This window comes from Sebastes umbrosus, chromosome 1, assembly GCF_015220745.1.
Source record: "Sebastes umbrosus isolate fSebUmb1 chromosome 1, fSebUmb1.pri, whole genome shotgun sequence".
NCBI classification, from domain to species: Eukaryota; Metazoa; Chordata; class Actinopteri; order Perciformes; family Sebastidae; genus Sebastes; species Sebastes umbrosus.
In genome coordinates, this window is record NC_051269.1 from 38,007,301 (window position 1) to 38,027,672 (window position 20,372).

At 41.7% G+C, this 20,372-nt stretch overlaps 1 long non-coding RNA gene across 1 annotated transcript in view; it reads left to right on the forward strand.

The window, feature by feature from the left end:
• The window catches only part of LOC119491161, a 59,672-nt gene that overhangs the window by 33,675 nt on the left and 5,625 nt on the right, over nt 1-20,372 (forward strand). The window contains exons 2-3 of the long non-coding RNA XR_005207553.1: nt 15,418-15,567; nt 19,357-19,544. This is a non-coding gene — a long non-coding RNA (uncharacterized LOC119491161). The remainder of the gene's footprint in view (nt 1-15,417; nt 15,568-19,356; nt 19,545-20,372) is intronic.

Sequence of the window (20,372 nt, forward strand, 5' to 3'; positions counted from 1 at the left end):
GGAGGCAGGGCATTCAGAGTTCCTGTTTTCAGCAAATGCACCATCCATGTGGCCAAAAATACACTACTCTATTAATGAAATACTAAATGGGCTGCGTCCAAAACAACTACTCAAGTGATGCATTCACGCAGCCATGTAATTTTTGCATCCACCGTCTATTGTCTTTTTTTAGGCAGGATGTTATTAGCATACTCTGCTGTGCATGTGCGCAAGCGAGCTCAACGCAGGAGACTTGTTTTGTTCATTTATTAATAATTCCATCATTCAGCTGTGTTTTTCCACTGCCTCCCATAACTATGGCAACCAAGTCTTGAGGAGAGTCTGGGTCTATTGTAAGGAGGGAAGGAGGGAAACTGTTTTTTTCTAATATTCTCTTACAGCAGATGTTCACTTGTGACTTTTGGCTGTATGAAGGCAGTCCATCTTCCCAGTCAATGGAGAGCCTCTCATATCCTTGAAAAAAAAAAAAAACCTTACAGACAATCTGCCCACAAGCAGACGTCAACCACATCTCACCACCTACCAGCTGCTTGTAATGCAGACACTGTGTGTGTGGGGTGCAGCGAGCAGCAGGCTAGGCTCGTGAGGCTTAATTCACAACTCAGCTCGGTTTCTGCTCACTATTACAATATGTATCTCTTCTCCCTACAATGTCGATTTTTCTTGCCTCTCATTTCATGTGAGCATCCCCCATCACCCGCTGAGTTGTTGCAGGACTTCAGTTGTTTTTTCAGTGATAGTGGATATGCTGAATGTTTCTAGTAGATGCATCTTGAACGAGCTCACCAGGTACATGACCATGCAGGGGGCCCCTGAACCCAAGGCCTCTCTGTATGAGACTTCTGAAAAGACCACAAACAACAACCACAAAGAGATGTAGAACAACCACAGGGGTATGTGACACAACCACGAAGACACAAAACAACTACAAAGAGATGCAAGACAACCACAAAGAGAAGTAAAATGACCACAAAGAAACACAAAATTAATCCAGAGATGCAAGACAACCACAAAGAGATGCAAGACAACCACAAAGAGAAGTAAAATGACCATAAAGACACACAAAATTACTCTAGAGATGCAAAACAACCACAAAAAGGCACAACATTATTTCAGAGACACAAGACAACAACAAAGAGATAAATGACCTCAAAGTGATGCAAACCAACCACAAAGAGACACAAAATTACTTAAGAGATGCAAAACAACTGCAGAGAGACGCAAAACCACTGCAGAGACTCAACACAACCGCAAACAGATGCAAAACGACCACAAAGAGAAGTAAAACGACCACAAAGAGACACAAAACGACCACAAAGAGAAGTAAAACGACCACAGAGACACAAAACGACCACAAAGAGAAGTAAAACAACCACAAAGAGAAGTAAAACGACCACAAAGAGACACAAAACGACCACAAAGAGAAGTAAAACAACCACAAAGAGATGCAAAATGACTTCAAAGAGACTCAAAACAACGGCAGAGACACCAAACAACTGCAAAAAAGATGCTAATTTACCACAATGAGACTCAAAACAACCGCAGAAATGCAAAACAACCACAAAGAGAAGTAAAACGACCACAAAGAGAAGTAAAACGACCACAAAGAGAAGTAAAACGACCACCAAGAGACACAAAATTACCACAAAAAGAAGTAAAACGACCACAAAGAGAAGTAAAACGACCACAAAGAGACACAAAATGACCACAAAGCGAAGTAAAACGACCACAAAGAGACACAAAATGACTTCAAAGAGACTCAAAACAAATGCAGAGAGACACCAAACAACTGCAAAAAAGATGCTAAATTACCGCAAAGAGACTCAAAACAACCGCAGAGACGCAAAACAACCACAGAGATGCAAAATGACTTCAAAAGGACTCAAAACAACTGTAAAGAGAGCCACAAATAAACACAAAAAGTATAACTCTATAATGAGACTCATAAAAGGATGCAAAACGAACACAAAGAGAAGCAAAATGTCTAAAAGTAGACACAAAAAAGATGCCCGCAACACCTGCAATGCGTTGTTTGTCTTGCTCCTGTGTAGGAGGGGTGGGGGGCCTTTAACATTGTCTCATTTATCCGCACGCTTAGAGGGTCTGGTAACATTCAGCCACTGATGCACATCAGAGTTCTCACAGGTGGCAGGGGGTCCACTTGTCAAAAAGAGAAGCTCCTGGTGGAGTTTGTCTGTTGTTCCCCCAGGTTATACCGCAAAACATCCTCAGAGGATCCACACAGGGAGGCTCGTCATAGGACCCAGATTCATACCTGAAGACAGCCCCCCCTGTGGTTGCCATTTGTGTGTTTGTTCATCTTGATAGGTCGCTGCCATTTCACCTGCAGGGTCGAAAGTGACAGCACTGAAGTCAACACCTGTACGTACAACAGATTTGGAGTTTAGGTAATTTACTTGCAACTGGAAGAGACATAAAATATGTCGTACTGAAATTATACATTATACTGAAAGGTCAAAGCAGAGTGGGTGGCATATGCAGCGATGCAGGTTAGTTCGGTGCTGTGTGACTCAGATATAATCATTGTTGTTGTTTTACTCAGCCTCCACCTGCATCATCAATATTCATTTCATGTTAAATATTTTACTATTTCTTTTCCAACAAATCTGTTTCTTTTGAGCTGGAATTTTTTTTGCTGCAACAGTGCAACAAAATGCTCCAATCTTTATCTTCTGCCCACCAGTCTGGCACTGTCGCATGAAAACAATTTGCCCATTAGTCTTAGGTATTAAAAAGGCAGGATGTTTTTTTTTTTTCCCTCCTCTACTTCTGATCCGGAGCCAATTGTGTTTACCTCATTATAAATGCTTGCGGTTTACATTTTAACAGCTTTAAGCTTATTATTTCAGAGAGTTGGATAAAGGATAAAGGAGTTAAGATGCTCCTTTATGGTTTGGTGTTCTGCACTATGTGTCTCCGACTCAATTGATTATGTTTTTGCACTAGTACAACATGCTTTGAAGAGAATATTATTCCATTAACACTTATCAAAAATGTGATGATTACACAAAAACAACATCCCACTCTACAACCTTAATCTTTTTCATCAGCTTTTCCCTTTTTGCGTCTGTGGTTAAACAATAACGGAAATTGCACGTGAGCGCCGGCATTACAATTTCATGGTCAGCATCTGTAGTGGGGGGTTTCTATTGCTGGCTTTAGTATGGTGTTGCATTCCTGATGGTCCACGCCGTGAAATATTGGCAATGTTTGTGTTCATTCGTTGCTAAATGTTTACACCAATATGTGTCCAGTGTGTTGTCATGATCTGCCCAATGTTGAGCAATACTAGACAAGTGGTGATTCAACAGAATAAACATGCAGAATCTGACTTGTGCTGTAAGCAAAAATATGTTTGAAGAGAGTAGCTGAGCTCTTCTCCCTCCTCCACCACCACCAGTCATTGAGCAGCTGGACAGCCTGAGGGATAAACAGCATTATTGGCCAGAGGACGAAAAGCAGAAGAAAAAACACACGTCAACTGGGTCATAATATCAGCAGAACTGTAGTGAATCTGTATTTGTTGTGAGGCTTAATATAGATTCTCTACCAGGGAGCCAGGAGTCAGAAAGACAAGTGAGGTGATGTTGTATGTTGGTGTTGCGTGCATGGCTCGTGGCAAAAAATAGATGAAGAAATGAGCCGAGCAATAAAGAGAGAGAGACGCTTTATAATGGATGATGTTTCCCTGAAGAATGTGTGATAACATCGCACAACCTGCATTATGAATGGCTGTGTTCAGTCTAGCTTGTTCATTAGGATATCCTGAAGTAATCTCAGAAGGACCGAAAACACGGAGAGACACGGCCCTGTCTCCGGTCAGGGTGGTGGATGTGTCAAACAAACACAGGACTTTCACCCAGGAGGCCGCTGTTCGTGTCCCGTGCGAAACCGAAAGTCAACGTTCACTTAAAGCTGCAGTAGGCAGTATATTTTTGGCATCATTGGGCAAAAATCCCATAATAACATTTCAGCATATTGTAATTCAAGTGTTCTGAGAGATAACTAGACTTCTGCGCCTTCATCATGGCTCTGTTTTCAGGCTTTAAAAAATCTTTGACTAATCACAGGTCATTTCATTGAGAGAGCGTTCCTATTGGCTGTGCTCCGGTCATGTTACCGGGACTTGGCATTCCTTCACCAGATTTCACAATGGCGACGGCATCACAAACTTTCTAATTTTACAGCTGAACCGTGCACTACAAGATGATTCTGAAAACATTTGAGGAGAGAAATAGGCATTAACGTAACATAATATTGATTCATATTTGATCAGCGCTGCCTAGTTTCACCGTTTGGTCAGAGTTCAGAGTGATTGACAGCCGGCTCTCATAGACAGCAGATGGACAGCAGACCTAAGATCAGCTCTTACGGCTTGTTTTCCTCCGGTCTGTGAAATCTTGCAGATGCCATTAGGAGCACCGGAGGACACAGAGGCACATGATTTTTTTCAGGTTACCTGTTTCATACACTACTGTCAGGATATAGCGACCGTTCTATAAAAATAACTTTTTAAAATCATATTTGCTCCAATCTCGCCTACTTCAGCTTTGATTTAATTTATCTCCACAGCTTAACACACAAATGTACGTAACCAAGTATTTTTGTCGTGTTTTTGTTTTGTTTCAATTTCGCAGTAATTTTAAGCCAAACCTTTAATGTTTTTTTTTTTTTTACTAAACCTAACCAAATGGTGTTGTTGTATTTTTTGTTTTGTTTTGTTTCAATTTACAACGTTAACCACGTGTTTAAAAGTGCGACCGTAATCCGGGAGAAAATACTTTCCCTCCAAACATAATTGAGAATGCTGTTTAGTTGTATGAGAATGTTATTTTGTAGGAGACAGGTTTGCAGCTACAACCTTTGATTTCTTTTTTGAAAACCTTGTCAATAAGGATGCACCGATTTATTAGCTGAACATCAGTATCGGCCAATATTTGCTTTGTTGACTGCCATTGGAATATCGGCAAATAAGATGACATTCGCTGATGGCAGTGGCCGATGTTTATCTGTTGTGTTGCATCGATTTTGCTTCGGCTAAATGTTGTGTTGGTTATTTGTTATCTGACAACATTAACCAGCTGCTGATTCAGAGAAGAAGCCACTGGCTGGCCACAACTGTGGCATGGTACGCCGTGTGCATGTGTGGTTTGTTTACAAATAAAAGTGAAAGAAAAAGTCGGTCATGTGGGAGTATTACGGATGTATTAGTTATGTTCAAGAAAAATTACCCCACCCAGTACGTTACAGCCTGAGCAGCAGTTTGTCCTCGATACCGGAATCCCGTCGTGGTTGAGCAGCACATTGGACCGCTGCATCGGGTCCGTCCAGCCCGGCCAGCTGAAGCAGCGAGGCCGCACCAGCAGAGCGGAGCTCTCCATCCGCTCCCCGACGGCGTCCTGCCGCTACTAGACCTCTAGGTAATCGATTACAGATGGCATTGTTCTTTTGGATGGATATACTTAGGTGGCCATTAATATATGGGCGGCCCGCCCGAGTATATAAGTCTACATGAGTGGCGAAACGCTGCTTATCTTTCTAATCGCTTTTACATTTAATTTATGTTTCACAAAAGAAATATTTTAGTTGGGCTGTGTAAGAACTGAAACATTCATCTCATTGAGTAGGTTGTTGTTTAGCAGCTGAAAAGTCTTTTGAAGCAGAAAACAAAAAATAATCTTGTGAAAGAAGGTTTTTTCATAAAGTTGTATGATTGAATTTGTGCTCATTCAAAGACCGTGTAATGAAAGTCTGAATGACTTTAAAACAGCTCAGTTATTTTTTATAATGAAGGTCTTTGTTGGAACTAAAGGGGAACAAAACAAAATAAACAAAAACATCAATATCGGCCCAGAATTTCACAATCGGTGCATCCCTACTTGCCAACAATCATTTTCTTTCTCTTCCATGAGTGGAGGTGTGTGTGTGTGTGTGTGTGTGTATGAGTGTGTGTATGTGTATCCAGCCACAAGGCCTGTTTCTCTAATGTTCCCAGTGGGGAGCGCTCTGAGGTCCAGTGGGTCTCTGCAGGGAGTTAGTGACTGACACTGCTCACCTCGGGGCTTTTGCTAACTAAGCCATTGTGCTCTCCGCTCCCTCGGGCTACAGCCTCTGCTCTCACTGATTTATCGTTCTACCGACAGGAGATACGAGCGTCACTTAGCACATGAAGGAACAGCGTGCGAGCCGCCAGGTTCAAGACATCAATAATTATTTTCAGCACGAAGGCAGTAAATGTGATGACCTTATGATTGTACGCTCAGGAGGCAAATAGAAATGCTATTACAGTCGATTAAAGGCAATCATACATAATTACGTCATGTCAAGTAGTCACTGCAGGGCAAAGGTATCCTGTTTTATGTTTTTTAAACAATAAAAAAAGCTATTTTATGTGAAGGATTGCAATATGTGTGACCGACCAGCAATAAACAGTAGCCTCTGGTTGTACGCTATACTTGACCTACTATGATTCAACATTACAGTGGTAGCTGAAAGAGTCCGTCATAGAGGTGTAAATTATGAGTCACTTTAATGAGTCGAATTGTTTTGTTCAGTTCAAAGATTCGTAGTCACTGACTGATGTTCTTTCACTTTTTTTGTTAGATTACGGGGACAATATAACGGTGGCCTTAAGAGCTCAACTCAAGCAAATTAAGAAAACATCTGGGAACAACTTGGAACCCAGTTTGAGTGCACTAACAGGTGTAAAGTATGTGTAAATACTTGTAAATTTTACATGAGTAAAGGTGGGTAAATGGTGTTTACCTGCCCTTCTCTACGTTCCCCAACGTTCATATATTGATCTCTCCAATCGTCCCTTTGTTAGACTCGCAGTCACATTGACACTTTTTACTTATTTTTTCTATGACGTCTTTTCCTAACCTTTACAAAATACACACATACAGTATTGTAGGGGGTCAAACGTTTGAAAACAATTGGCAATAAACATTTTGCAGATCACAAACATAATCCATAGGAGATACTGTTGCCGAACACTTCATCCATTCATCCATCTTTCTTGGTGAGTTTTTAACTCTCCATATTTCCGCCCCGTTGCCAGCTCCTGCCCTGAAGGGTTTCTGTATTCTGGAGAAGCACAGAGCTGCACTATCTCTCACTGAGACATTTGGCTGGAGGGAGTTTTGAGTTTTACTCTACGGTTTGCTGACGGGTAAAGACGGTTAAGACAGGTTTCCTCTTAAGTCTTGTGGATTGCTAGCAGATGTGTAATGAGAACGGGCTTCAATGTATCCACCAGACTAGATATAGGAAAGCTAAAGTATATATCTGCCCCCTGGGTATGTATATTTCCTTTTTCCATTTGTCATGGAGAATATCAGAGGTCTCAAACCCGTCTACATGTATACAGATATTTTTAAAAACAGATATTTTACCCCGTTTAAAAAAAAAAAAACTGTTCACACGACCTTTGTTTTGCAAAATATCTCCGTCCACACTAAAACGCAAAAAACGACTCCAAACACTCGCCGTAATATTTACGTAACCACAAGTAAGATCACAAGTTAAGGGTCAAGGGTTTTTTATTTACCACCCTTCTCACTACCTTTCCCTTTGGCGTCATTACAGTCAGTTGGATAACAGTTATTGTTGGTGGGATTCTTGGTCAAACTGTCATGACTGTCATCACTCTGCTGTCATCAACTGTCTCTTTACATGCATAAATGACGAAAGGGAGGTCATTGAGGTTTATGTCCGTAGCCCGTCTGAGTGCGCCAAAACCTCGCCTTCAATCACCCAAAAGCTCATTCCATCACCATTCGGCCTCGACATGTTTAATATGTTTCCTGCTTTGGCCTCCTGTGATTGGAACGTTTTTCAAATGTAAAGTAGTAATTAGTCCGAGCAGCGCTATCAAAATGTAAAAAAGTCAGTAGTCAACCATCTTTGTTATTGTTTCTGGCGCAGGTTCATTACACAAAGCAACAACGCGAGATGACGAGAGGACGTCATGGTTTACCAAACGCTCTGTCTTACACGTCCACACAGATGCAAAGTAACCAGAGTTTTTTAAAATCTGCATTTTAGAAGGAGTTTTCAAAAATATCCGTTTTTGTGACACAAAACTGCGTGTGGACGAGAGGCCAAAACGTAAAGGAAAATATCCATTTTTAAAAATATCTGTATGGGTGTGGACACGGCCTCAATCTATGTCAACTGCAAAAACATCCAGTTTATATTCTCTGCCATTCACGTGAACTGTGTGCTTCTTATGAGACTAGAAGAGTGTATATCATCAACGGTTCATATGATATCGTATGAAAAGTTATTCCTCATTTTTCGTGCATTTTTCTACAAATGTCTAGCAACATGTTTCAATTTCTGTTTGTTAGATGCATGCACAACTTGGTTAGGTTTAGGTAACAAAACTACGTAGTTGAGTTTAGGAAAACAATCATGGTTTGAAGTGTCGTAACTTAAGTACGGAAGTTCTGTGACAAATAAATCAACGTTGATTTCTGGTTTCACACGGGGTACGAACACCGGTCTCCTGCGTGAAGGTTCAGTGTTTTTGACCTCTCGCTCTTTATACTTCGTGGTTCACTAATACGTGGATTACATACGAATTGATTTCATGGTATATAAATGAATCACAGTGCATTATGTTTCGTTGGTATAGCTATGAACGGTGTATGAAACCAATCTGATTTTATGAACTGCAAAGAGTGTGTGTGGCCATTTGACCTGGGACACCCGTGGGATGTAATCTCCTTTCTTCATACCTAAATCCAAACTCAATGTGTTTGGGATTAACAAGCCAATAAAGGTTTACTGAAGGAATAAAGGCACTTCACCTCAGCATGCCTGGCTGCTATCGGAAGATGTTCATTTATAGATTGAAAATCCATTGTGAGCAGGGATTGTTAGACGGATTGTGTGCCAAATGAAGGATGCTCGCTCCCTTAAAAATTCAATTTCCCTGATCTATAGGAATACAATAAGGGATCGCTTCCTCTTTCTTCTCTCACTCTCAACGTGTGTGTGTGAGCAAGTGAGCATCGGCAGTCAAGCTATCTGAATCTTACCTCAAGGGGATGTGTTTGTGAAATTGGATTTAGCCTGTTATTTGATACATTATCTTCAGTGCAATTTGTCCGCACACTGATTCCACTTAGGGCCATATTGAATTTGTTTAAGTGTGAAATATGCGTCGCGCGACAAGGTCAGTGCTTCCAGTGGAAGCTGAAATGCATTCCAAAAACAATCTACGCACACATATTTATGTTTTACTATCTGTAACTGCTTTCTAATGAGACTCATTAGGCGCCGCAGGATGCTAAAGATAAGAAGTAGCAGTAAGTGGTGATAATCCAACTCTACGTGTGGGAATCATTTTTGACCTCCTCTCACTGTGAATAAAATCACCAATCACTCTCCACCACATGCATCCAATGTTCCCCCATCACTGAGATGGTTGACAGCTACAGACCAGTCTGGGCTGGGGGGAGGGGGTTAGTTATCCAGCTACTGCAACATCACTGGAAGATTATGGGGATAAAGTGCTGATCATAGAAACATAAAGTAGGAGTAGAAGAGTCATTGAACTGTTTGCTGTGGTAATTTGACTAGCACAAAAACAATGGTAATTGTTTGTTGTTATGATGACAAAAGAACCGACGTCAGTGGGTCCGTAGGTGGTCGCAGCTCGCCGGGAAGCGAGAGCGGACGCAGCTCCTGGAGACAGCTGGCTGACTAGTTAGCTAGGTAGCTTGTCCCCAGGCGGAGGGACCCGGTGATGCCGCTGGCCAACCGGCCCAATGTTTGGCTCAATTTCTGTAACCAGTGCAGCACCAAATCCTGCTGCTACGTTGATATGTCCGTTCTACTCCTATGTTCCTATTTCTATGATGCTGATTCAGTCAGCCTTCCCCACCAGCTACAGTATGGACCACGGCACATACCTCACACACCACTGAAATATTCATGAGTAATCCTGGACGTTGAAGGTGAAAAATCCAGTTTTTTTTTCCACAGGAGCATCATTAAATGAGGACGTGACAAAGGGCTGAGGGTGCGTTTGTTTCAGTGATGCTGTGTGAGAGTGGAGCAAGAAAAGCAGCCACAATGCTTGCGGCGCGGATGAACTAACTGATCTTTTTCTCTCTCAGGAATCGCTGGTAATTAAGAGCAGTGAAAGTGTCCTCTTCTGAGGTCAGCTCCTCTGCTCTCTACTCCAACACACACAGGAAGACTGGCTTCTTAATAACTGCATCTCCCATAGCTTGCTCTGTATATTGACTCAATAAATCCACGGAAGAAAAAAAAAAAAGAATCACTGTAAAACCTTTGCATCTCAGAAAATGTGTAATTTGTCACCATTAGTCTCTAACTTTTTAATAGACCCCTTGAAAATATGCAAATGTGGCCGTCCTCCGTCGTGATTCATAACACGCTTTATTATGAACTCCATGCAGTGTCTCCAACAAGGAACGAAATGGTTATCAGATTTGAAATGGGTGAACTGACGGTCATGTGTTAGAGGGAAGACGCTGCATGTTAAAGTGACATTCATGCTTTCATTCTCTGCAACCCCATCCCCCAACACCCACCCACCCACCGCCAACAGCTCTCTCTCTCACACACACACATTACTTTTCCTCTTCCTGTTCTCTGCATGCCGCTGCTTGCTGTGTTCCCTCCTCTATACGGCGTGCGGCATTGCGTAAACGGAGAGACCAGTTGGAAAAAAAAATGTGACACAGTTCAAACACGTTTTATTAAATCAGCAGCAGATGGCTTTGACAAGAAGCTAAACTCTCTGCTGCTCAAATCTGCTGGAAGTAGTTTGCAAAGTTTTCAGGCTGATCCACCCTGCGCATACACACACACACACACACACACACACACACACACACGTGCAGACGGAAACAGACCGTTAATGCTAATTTCCATCTTGCTGTGTCCACTGTACTGTGTTGAGCAATGGATAACAGCATTAACATACCAAGGGAATGTAGATTTTCTATGCAGACTTAACGCCTCTAGGAAGTGGAAACAGCAGTTGCTCTTTGACCCCTCTTCCTTTAGGCTCTCCCGTATCACTCTCACCATTAAATGCAATCGTTTTCTTATCTGCCTAAAACACATTACATGAACATTCACTGCAGGTACAAAGATATAAAGAGGAACGCATCAAAGCCAAGGTTGAGAGCATTATGCAACCAGGCTGCCTAGTCGCAGCGGCGACAGCCTATCAAGATGCTGGATCCTATTCTCCAGGTTGCCATGGTTGCAACAGTAAAGTTGTGTCATCCAATCTGTGATCATTTACTGTCGTTGTTGACGCTAATGAATCAAATCTAACGCTGGCATATAAACGTTAATTTGTTTTTCCCCATATGAACTGCGTCACAAGACTTGTGTGTTACGCTTTCAATGATGTAGTGGAAAGTTATTTGTTGGGTCAGTAAACAGTCAGAGAAGAGGAGCTTCCTGAACAGGCCTTTTATTGTGAAATGTCATAAATAACACTCAATACAATATTAGATCTTTACAAAATTGACTACTTTTACATGCTCACTAATATTCGACTATTGAAGGTCCAGTGTGTAGCCCAGTGTATTCGCAAAAATGCAAATGGTCCTCCCTAGAGCCAGTTGTAACAGTAGCGTAGGTCATTTGGAGCAGAGCCAGTGCGTAGCGCATGTGTGTGTGTAGGTGGGAAGTGAGTGGTGAAGCAAGAGAGAGAGCGGCGGCGACGGGCGCGAGTAACGATAACAACTCTGGCCCAAGCAGGAAAAGTTAACCGTGTTTGATTTAGCCCTGTAAACAGCTGGTTGGATTTGTGTAACCATGGTAACCAGTGGGAACCTCATGTGACCAAAAGGATGGTTTTTGAGAATCAAAGTCTGAATTAATTTAAAATATATATTACGCCTAGCAAAGTGAAATCTTATACTTACACTTAAATTGAAGTGTTTTTGATGTTACAGAGCTGTCTGTCAACGTCCGTTATGAATGTTGTCATCACTACCGCATTGCATTGTGGGATATTTATGCCACAGTAGTGCATGGATGTATTAAGAGAACTGGATACAGCGTTGGAGGCGGGGCCACGTTCATTCCTATGAAAGTTGCTCAGGGGCGCATGATCCCCAAAATGGCTCGACTTCCGAGTGGAAAAGTACCCGGAACTTCCGGCGATCTTCTGCTTCCATTGGGCCCATGGGCATAACCCTCCGAGTTACAGACGTCTCTTTCCCAATGTAAGTCTATGGGAAAAAGTATTTTTGGGCCAAATGGCATCACATGATGGACACGGAAGTTGTAGTACCGCCGTTTGGCCAATAAAGAAATTGGCATCAACGGCCGACGCTCTTCCTGGGGGCTTGCCGTAGTGACAAGCGTTGGTATACTGTAATATTTCACCGGAAATAGTATGCTATTCACGTACTATTAGTTTCATACTAAGGTTTCGGACATACTAAATAATGTCACATACTGTTTTAGCGTACTAAATAGCATATTAGTATGGAATTTCGGACGCAACCATTGTCTTTTTCGGAGTGTGGGCAAAAACCAGAATATTTTGTGCACGTAAACGTAATCTTGATCTGTACTTTTTTGTTTGAATTTTCCTCTGATAACTAATCTACCTCAAAAAGAAAATAAGTTTTAAAGAATTTACTTTTTGGACTTACCTTTTTCCATGTAGCAAGCTAAACTGAACTCATCTATCATCATTCATCTCACATAACTGTCATTCACTCTCATTCTTCCTCATCTGTTTCGACACTTTCTGGCAGCACCTCGGTATGAACGCCGAGCACACCGGATGCAATTAGACTTTGATTCACAAAGACATAATCGCCCTCCACCTGAAGAAGCCTCCGTCATTGTGCTAAAACTGACGTCCAAAATTGCACAAAGCAGTGATAGAGTTGCTCTCAGCAGTCTATGACTTATTGAGTAGGTGGCTTTTTATTCCTCACTTTTGATTGCGTTGAGAGAGCTTATCAAATAACGTTGTCATAGAAACCATCTGTCTGTGAACCACCTCTGTTGGTGATGCAGCTGCGATTCAAAAGTAGTTTGCAGTAGGGCGGCTCAGATCGTCTAACTATAAATTCACACATGACCTCAGGTATATATATATATATATATATATAGATACACCACACACTAACAGATTCCATTCATGAACAATGAGAGGGTCGTTTCTTGAAGGTAACCCGCAAATTGCAAAATCTGATCTGAGATCTGCAAAAACACTTGCGAGACTTGCTGCCCGACGACCTATCCTAACCATAACCATTCGAGGTCAATACCTAACCTTAACTATTCAAGGTCAATGCCTAACCTTAACTATTCAAGGTCAATGCCTAACCTTAACTATTCAAGGTCAATGCCTAACCGTAACTATTCGAGGTCAATGCCTAACCTTTACTATATGAGGTCAATGCCTAACCTTAACTATTCAAGGTCAATGCCTAACCTTAACTATTCAAGGTCAATGCCTAACCTTAACTATTCAAGGTCAATACCTAACCTTAACTATTCAAGGTCAATGCCTAACCTTAACTATTCAAGGTCAATACCTAACCGTAACTATTTAAGGTCAATGCCTAACCTTAACTATTCGAGGTCAATGCCTAACCTTTACTATATGAGGTCAATGCCTAACCTTAACTATTCAAGGTCAATGCCTAACCGTAACTATTCGAGGTCAATGCCTAACCTTAACTATTCAAGGTCAATACCTAACCTTAACTATTCGAGGTCAATGCCTAACCTTAACTATTCGAGGTCAATACCTAACCTTAACTATTCAAGGTCAATGCCTAACCTTAACTATTCAAGGTCAATGCCTAACCTTAACTATTCGAGGTCAATGCCTAACCTTAACTATTCAAGGTCAATACCTAACCTTGACTATTCAAGGTCAATGCCTAACCTTAACTATTCGAGGTCAATGCCTAACCTTAACTATTCAAGGTCAATGCCTAACCTTAACTATTCGAGGTCAATGCCTAACCTTGACTATTCAAGGTCAATGCCTAACCGTAACTATTCGAGGTCAATGCCTAACCTTAACTATTCAAGGTCAATACCTAACCTTAACTATTCGAGGTCAATGCCTAACCTTAACTATTCGAGGTCAATACCTAACCTTAACTATTCAAGGTCAATGCCTAACCTTAACTATTCAAGGTCAATGCCTAACCTTAACTATTCGAGGTCAATGCCTAACCTTAACTATTCAAGGTCAATACCTAACCTTAACTATTCAAGGTCAATGCCTAACCGTAACTATTCAAGGTCAATGCCTAACCTTAACTATTCGAGGTCAATACCTAACCTTAACTATTCGAGGTCAATACCTAACCTTAACTATTCAAGGTCAATGCCTAACCTTAACTATTCAAGGTCAATACCTAACCGTAACTATTCAAGGTCAATGCCTAACCTTAACTATTCAAGGTCAATACCTAACCTTAACTATTCGAGGTCAATGCCTAACCTTAACTATTCAAGGTCAATACCTGACGTTAACTATTCAAGGTCAATGCCTAACCTTAACTATTCAAGGTCAATGCCTAACCTTAACCATCTGGTGCGAGTTTCAACAATTTGCTGGTTCCCTTCTAGACACGACCCAACAAGAGTCCCGACTAACAATAAAACGGAAATCTCGCAAAATCGCGATCAAAACATGACTTTAGTGTAAAAAAACATGGCGGACAATAGTAATTTTAGTTTTTGTTCTTCTTTGTTCTTAAAATTCAAGAAGAAAAAAGAAAAAATATGGATGAAATCAATGAGACACATTAAATGAACACTTGTGTTGTTGCCACAAATCAGCAAATTGGTCCTCAATTTCTGAGGTCCGTCTTACTGTTACTTTATGTTTCGCGTTTTGCATTAGCTCATGCATTAGCCGCGGACACCATGATGGTGGTTGTTGTACTTCTTTCTTCAGTCAGCTTGGTTCCCAATTGGTAATCGTTCTTTCCCACGTGACCGCGTCATTGGCTGTTCCTGGGGTTCCCCACACACAACTGGATATCCGATTGTAAATATTGAACATGATTAATACTTACGATTTGAGATCGGTGGATGTAAAAAACACTCTTAACATACCTCACACCTAATCTTTAGAGCCATCAAAAAATCTGGGCTTTGCTCATAAGCTTGATTCTCATGTAGTGTGTACCCAGCATTATTCTGCTTTAATAATGAACACGTTTGGTGGTTGACAGAGTGACACAACCCCACTCTTATGACCTGAATTTATCATAACTGGAAGAAAACATACCTTCGTCCTTAGATCGGCGAACTACAATTGAACTATATTGCCATAGCCATGTTATGTGGAATGTATTATTATGTGACTACAAAATATGTGATATTTGGCTCCGATTTCATCACTCCCCCAAGGACGCATCAAGCTCAGCGCAGCGGGGAGTGAGGAGTGACGATAATGACTTCCCTCCCAAGACTCACAGCTGGATGCTGCGGTGACGGTGGGGCTTATGAAACGCTACATGAACAACGGCAGTGGCAGCAAAGTGGCAGCAGAGATTTGAGGTGAGCAGTGTGTCAGCAAAAGGGTGAGCAGAGCGCTGACAACTTAAGTACACCGCCGTGATCCAAAGGGTGCGATGTTGGATATATGTTGCAGTGAGAGCAGTATGCCATGTCAGAATAGTGGTGGGCTCGAGTTGGCTGCCTAAACTAGCTTGCAGGCTTTGCTTAATTAAATGAAATGTGTCATCTCTTAAACTTTGGATTTTTGTTGTCCTGGAGAGGGTGTGGAGCACTGAGACCAACCAACAGGAGTCACTGAGGCCGAGTTCAGACCAACTTTAGCCCTGCGTGAACAAACGCAGACCCTTCATTCATGTGAATAAGCTTAGTTTGGTGGACCTAGTCACCGTGACATCACCCATTGGTTTGTGGACTGCCGTTTTGAAGCCACGAGAGGGTGGAGCTAAGTACAACCAAATGCCAGACATTTTCAGGCGACCAAAAATTTTACAATTAACTTTCCTGAACTGAAATCACACTGTGAAAGGGTTAAAGTTGTAGGATGAAAACACGGACAACTCCCTGACCAGACAACGCCGTGGTAGCGACCTGTCAATCACATTGTAGCCACGCCCTAAAGCACACCCTGCTTTGTGGTCTATTTGACTCTAAATGGGACCATAATTTACTAAATGAACATCATGCTGTATTGAAGAAGACTTGAAACTAGCGATTGAGACCATAAACTCATGTTTACAATGTTTACTGAGGTAATAAATCAAGTAAGAAGTAGGCTCATTTTCTCATAGACTTCTATACAATCAGACTTCTTTTTTCAACCAGAGGAGTCGCCCCCTGCTGGCTGTTAGAGAGAATGCAAGTTTAAGGTGGTGTGAACGCGGAGGGCTCCAAAAAAGCTAAAAAGTTGAACCACATACTTGCAGGTCCTGGTTGATTATTTTGTAACGTCAACACTACATATCTACTGTCTACCTCGCGATCATCATGACTAAAGATAGAATAATAAAAAGTGAGTTGTGAAGATAAATCCTGTCTCATAGTATTGTTGACCGTAATGTTTTGGCATCTGGAAAACACTTCAAACTTATGGATCTGTTACTCAAACTGGATTTTATGGATTGTATTTCATGTCTCACCGGTACCTGAATCAGCCCACCCCCACTAACGCAGGGCGGATTTTGGTCTGAATACCTGCTCATGCAGTGAGAAGGAGGTGATCCCTTCTTGGCTTCCCTACCAAACAACACTGCCAATTGTGTTCTTCGGAGCACAAAACCGAGCTGAGGGTTATGTTGTTGCCAAGAATCAAACTTGATAGATGGGTGTTTTGCTTCTGTGCGACCCAGATGCCCCTGATCTCTAGATGTCTCCTATTGATGGATGGATGGATGAAGCTGTGAAGACAGGAAGTGACAGCACATGTTCCTCTGCCTTGAGCAGTGAGAAGCAACCATTACCACATGGCTGACCTGTTCTTCGCCGTAGGCCCTGCAGATGGTTGCCTCCCAGCAATAAGCGCCACTTCCTCCTCACAGACCAACGCTTCCAAAGGAAGTCTCTACTTATGGTTCCAGGCCATGTGGCACTATCACACATCCAACCCAGTTGCACTAAATGGCATATGAATGGCACGGTAGGATAATCACAAGTCATATTGCCAGCAAAACGCCTCTCTTGCTTTAGGCGTGTCAGTTGTACACTATGTAGCCTGTACCGACTGCAATGTAAATGCATCCGCGTGAATATGCTACGCTCAGAGTTAGTGACGTAGAATAAAAAGTGAAAAAGATCGTTTATGGTGGATGAGAGGGGAGGTGAATGGCTCCAACAAAGACAGGACGTTCAACCAGGAGACCGGCCGTCGTGTCCCTAAATGTTATTTTGTTTGTGACGTGTTTTTTTAGTGACGTTTGTGATGTGTTTTCCGTACTGATGTTACCTTGTTCCTGTATGTATTTTACTTAGTTTACGTACTTATTTTAAGCCCAACCATAACGTTTTTCCTAAACCTAACTAAGTGGTTTCGTTGCCTGAACCTAACTGCGGACGTTATCATAGTTTTAATGCGTGGCGTAAAAATGACACGCAAAAGGGCAAAAATGCATTCTCATGACACGCAGAATGTCCTCGTAATGTAGTGCTTGTTTAGACTCCCATGAGATCGGGTTGCACAACTCTGCAAATTCATGTTGGAGTAAGAGGATGAGGAGACTGGAAGAGTTTGTACATATCCCTGCAGATCTGCTCAAAACATTGAACACATCATAGAGGATTGAGAAAGTCGGCGGACCGGGGCCTGGTTACATGATCAAAACAACAGATGATGAGTAGTACGGACTGTGTGGATCCAGGCTGTTCGCTGTGGGCATTCATGATGTTCAGCTCTGATTTTGGAAGCGTTTGTTTTAGGGATGTAAAGTTAATAACGCAAATTGGTTTTAACGCCACTAATTTCTTTAACGCATTAACACAACTTGCGATTTTTTGGTTGTAGCAGGTTCAGTTTTAAAACTAGAGTGAAGATACTGGTATCATATGAAACTAGAAAACATAATCCAGTGGTACCAACCATGTCATACGAGTCTCCCCTTTACAGACATGCCCACTTTATGATAATCACATGCAGTTTGGGGCAAGTCATAGTCAAGTCAGCACACTGACACACTGACAGCTGTTGTTGCCTTTTGGGCTGCAGTTTGCCATGTTATGATTTGAGCATTTTTTTTTAATGCTAAAGGCAGTACCTGTGAGGGTTTCTGTACAATATTTGTCATTGTTTTGTGTTGTTAATTGATTTCCAATAATAAATACATACATTTGCATAAAGCAGCATATTTGCCCACTAACATGTTAAGACTATTAAATACTTGACAAATCTCCCTTTAAGGTACATTTTGAACAGATAAAAAAATGCAATTAATCCCGATTAAATATTTTAATCGATTTACACCCCTAGTTTGGTCATTAAAACAGTCATGTACTGTAAATAGACCTTTGGATTTTCATTAATATTGTAATATTGTATTAATAGAGGCTTGAGATGTAAAGCCCTCAACAGAGGACACCGGAGTTGATGATAAAAAGTCTTCATTAGGTCAGTGAGTGGAAATCAATGCAGTGTAATATGTAACACAAGCAAGTGTCTTTGTCATTTTATTTCCTTGCACACGACAGGCTTACAACAATGTTGGCATCCCACCAATCTCATGGTATGATCTCAGTCTGGCAGATGGACCCGAGGAGCCTGGCACGAGACGCTGCCGATGACTTTTACAGCAGCTCTGCAGAATCGCAGGGGGAGAGTTCAAAATCCAGACATGACTCATCGAGTGTTCTTTTCCTCTCAAAAAGAGCAATAAGACAGTAGACAGGGTGATGATTGACACGGAGCAGTTATGGGCTGCAGACACCAGGACATGGCGGTGGTCCTGGTGATAGAGGGGCTCTGTACTACAATGTGATGAGAGGGGACAACTTGAACTTCTGCTTGTTGTATTCACTTTCAAATTTACAAATACATTTGTTTAACTTTAAAACTACAATAAATACATCTGAACAGTCTTTTTGTTAGATAGAATAATACTTATTCCCCATAAAAAATCGTTTTATTAATGAATTTTGACCAGAGCCACCGGCAGGTAGTTACAAACAATAAAGGAAAACTGCTCTGAAATGTAATCCCTGTCATATTTAATGTAAACTGAAGTGACCCTCAGATTCTCTCTCTCTCTCTCTCTCTCTCTCTCTCTCTCTCTCTCTCTCTCTCTCTCTCTCTCTCTCTCTCTCTCTCTCTCTCTCTCTCTATCTCTCTCTCTCTCTCTCTCTCAGCCTCCACCGGGAGCCTGGGCCTGAGGTCTGTTTACAGGTGAATGCCAAACAACACAATGTTGCAGGGTCCTTGCCTATACCCACCTGGCCACAGCTGGAGGAATTGCTTCATCACACGTCATGCCAGTCAGCCTGTCTGTCAGCTTGCGAAAGTGGACCTCAGTATATACATATGTATGAGGACTGAAGTAAGAATTTTGGAAAATACAAATGTTTACTTTCTTGCTGAGAGTTAGATGAAAAGTTCAGTTGCGCTTTCTTGTCTAAGCTTAGCACAAAGGCTGGAAACAAAATCTACCTGCATGCAAAAATGCTGACATTTTAGCATCTCTTTGTTTAATCTGTACGTGTAAAAAAGACACATTTCGGTTTTGGCCCTGTTCCAATCCAGCCCCTTCACCCTCGGAGTGAACTCCGTTTGTAGTCACACTCACAGCTCAACGAAGCACCCTTCGGCAAGCTGACGAACATCACTCTCTCCGGCGGAAAATAGGAACTACTGTAACTTTTCGGAACCATGGTTTTATATCAGCATCTTTCAGAAGCGGCAACCTAAGGCCCTGGCCACACTGGGAACGTCAGCAGCGCGTGGGGCTTTTTTTTATTTTTAATTTTTTTAATTTTTTATCGGCAACCATGTTAACAGGTTAGAGAAGCCATACAGCCCACATGAGCAGCGGAGCGCGTCTCATCTGCGTGTCAGCTGCGTTTCTTCTATAGATTCGAGGTCTCGCCTATTTTTTCCTTGTGCCGCGTGCCATTCACAGCAACAACAGACAGTGAAGGTGATCTTTTGACTGTATATTGACATCATACCAGCTACATTACTACACTTTCAATGTCTGTATCTGTAGAATGTCACAGACAAGAGAAAGATTCATTTTTAACTCAACACTTCCTGCTTTTGTTTCAAAATAAAAGCCATTTAGTGTTTTCTGTGGACAGAATTCCTTCATTTATTAATAAAAGGCTTTTATTCTGAAATATTTACAGGACAGTGTTGTGGAAAATGCAGT